The sequence below is a fragment of the Molothrus ater genome, chromosome 7 (genome assembly GCF_012460135.2).
Source record: "Molothrus ater isolate BHLD 08-10-18 breed brown headed cowbird chromosome 7, BPBGC_Mater_1.1, whole genome shotgun sequence".
Taxonomy (NCBI): Eukaryota; Metazoa; Chordata; class Aves; order Passeriformes; family Icteridae; genus Molothrus; species Molothrus ater.
In genome coordinates, this window is record NC_050484.2 from 34,434,725 (window position 1) to 34,437,450 (window position 2,726).

The following is a 2,726-nucleotide window of genomic DNA, read 5'->3' on the forward strand; positions in this document are numbered from 1 at the left end:
GTCCCATGGAACATGATCTAAATAAACTGCAGGAAGTGAAAGGGAAAAAAAAAATCTTGTATTGTTCCCTCATTGCTTGAATTGCCTGAACTGCATTCAGGTAGCCTGACCTCTGCAAACATCTGCTAACATGCACGGGGCTCGCCCCCCTCCAGTTTGCAAAACCTGATATTAAAAGCATAAATATTTCCTCCCTTCTGCAAGTAAGTTTCCACCTTAAATAAATTAAATTGTGTTGCGGCAGCAGCTAAGGTGGTCAATGCAATTAAATTCAAAACCTGAATGTATTGAACTTTCTGCAATTATACATGGGTCATCTCTGGACAATATGTTGGCCATCTGGTAGCATCTGTGCTGTTCCCACTAATAGAGTTCCTGCTGTGGCTCCAGGCCATGACAGGCAGCACTAAGCAGGTCACATGTTGTGTCTTTCAGCCATATTTAGGTCACAGTTTTGGGGGATGCAGGAATAATCTCATTGCACAAAGGCAATGAAAATGAATAACCCCTCTCAGGTATTTTGAGCATTACAAAAAGTTAAAGGAATAGTTTTCAGGATTTTATCTGCTCCTTAGCCCCGGGATTAAGAGCAAATAAGTCAAGACAACTATTGTATTTAAAACTGCAAAGCTAACCCAGATATCTCTTCTCTCATCTCTTTAATAAGGCTCTCACAAACATTTGTTGGCCTGCAAGAATAAGGTACTGAAAATATAATCTCTTTTTTTTTTCTCTCTCTCTCTTTTTTTTTTTTTTTTGAGAAAGACCTAGTGATTCCTTTTTGTGCTCTGTTTTGGTCACGAAGAGATGTCCCTGAATAATCCTGCTTAATTCCTGCTGCACAAAATTGGCCCCCCAAATTCAGGGTAGGCCCAAGGGGGACAGAGCGAGGAAGGGAGAAACATCAATAATTTTGCAATAAATCTGCTAAAACTGAAAGGCTTTCATGCCATGTTTTTTGCTACAAGCCATTTTAGCAGGCAGAGTAATAAAGAATTAGCTCGGTTGTCTGAAAGGGCATTGGTTTTCAAACAAGGAAAAAGGCTTCCAACAACTCCTGTATCACACCTGTGAACTTTAATTGCTTTAAGAGATGTACACGCAGTTGTATGTACCAAAGATAGAGTTTTAAAATAATTTACTACTGATGTATCTGCTGCAAAATTAATTTAATATGGATTTAAAAAAAAACAATGTGCTCTGTCTCTTGACCAACATAAGCAATTTCAGTTTGACATCAATTAGTGAGTAGCTTTTACTCTTATAGACATATTTATAATGGAAAGGAGTGCATTTAGGCTTTAAGGTCCTGCCAACTAATCAATTTGATGAACTAATTGATAATAAATGTTAATTGACAACTAACAGCAGTCAATTAATTGCATTTCAAATGCAGCTCCAGGAAGCTGAGTTGAACATTATTCTACCTCAAGCTACTCAAATAATAGCTCAGCAATGACTTTGCAACAGGCTTCAAAGGTCAACGTGGGCTACTTTCCTATTTGTCATAAGATCTGGGAACATGTGTTCATAAAAAGCAGTGACCTGTGCACATGCCTGGTTTGCACTGTAATTCCAATATGATGGCTGCTCACAACACTTATCAACACCCCATTCATAAAGCTGTGCTGTGCTGCAGCTGCATCAGCACTTTCTCCATAAAAACCCAGGTTCAGACCTAAATTTCTCCTGTGGTGACACATAGGGCTCAGGTCTTCCAGACAGAATGGACATTTTTTGGTTAAAGCTGATACTAATCAAGGGGCTTTGTGCGTAGGGTGAAGAAGAGGAGTTGCTTTATCTTGTCTGCATTTCATTTCCTTGAAATATTCCCTGTTCTTAAAATATTTCCTTTAAATATTCCTAGTTCTTTTGAACTAATCTCTTTCAAGGAAACATTTTGGCTTTTTAGCAGCAACAAAAAAGGACAGAGCATAAATTAGATAACAGTGTGTGCACAGGTAGGATGATTTCTGGTATTTTCAACCTAAACACATTTTAAGAAACTGATAACTCATGTGGGAAAGGGACCAATTTAGTGGTCACCTTTCATATTTTACCTAGGTTTTGAAGGCTCCTAGATGGACAAGCCAAGCATATACATGCAATGAAAAATCAGTGTAGGATTTGACACAATATACATATTCCAATTATTTAATATTTGCCTATGCTTGCTTTGCAGCATCGCCTGCCTTGCACCTTGCCTCTCCCCACCTGCACAGCTGCGTAACACATCTCAGACTCTTTAATTTCCTTTGCCACATCTCCTTTGAAACATCATCTGCTCCCTCACCTTGAACTGCCACGGCTCGGGCAGTGTTTCAGAAACCCATCTCTCCTCACATAATACTTTAACCACTTTATACAAGTTCCCCCCTCCTCCAAAAGCAGGCTACTGGAAGAGATAGCACCCACCAGGCTCACAGAGCCCCTAACCTCTGTCTGCACCCCTGGGCTTTGCCAATCAGCTTTTTAACCCAAGCCATGGTGCCTCCCTAGCTGAGGGATAAGTAGTTACATCTAAATTGCCCTTTCAAAACTGAGCCAGAGCAAAAAAAAAAAAAAAAAACCAAAAAAAAAAAAAACCTCAGCAAGATTCATGCATTTTTCCAGGACAGACCCCTGAATGTTACAATAGCCCTTATCTCAGAATTATAGTCTGCTGGCTCTGCTCAGGATCAGCTGCATCTCGTCTCTAATCCAGCAGCGAGATGAGACCAAGAGGG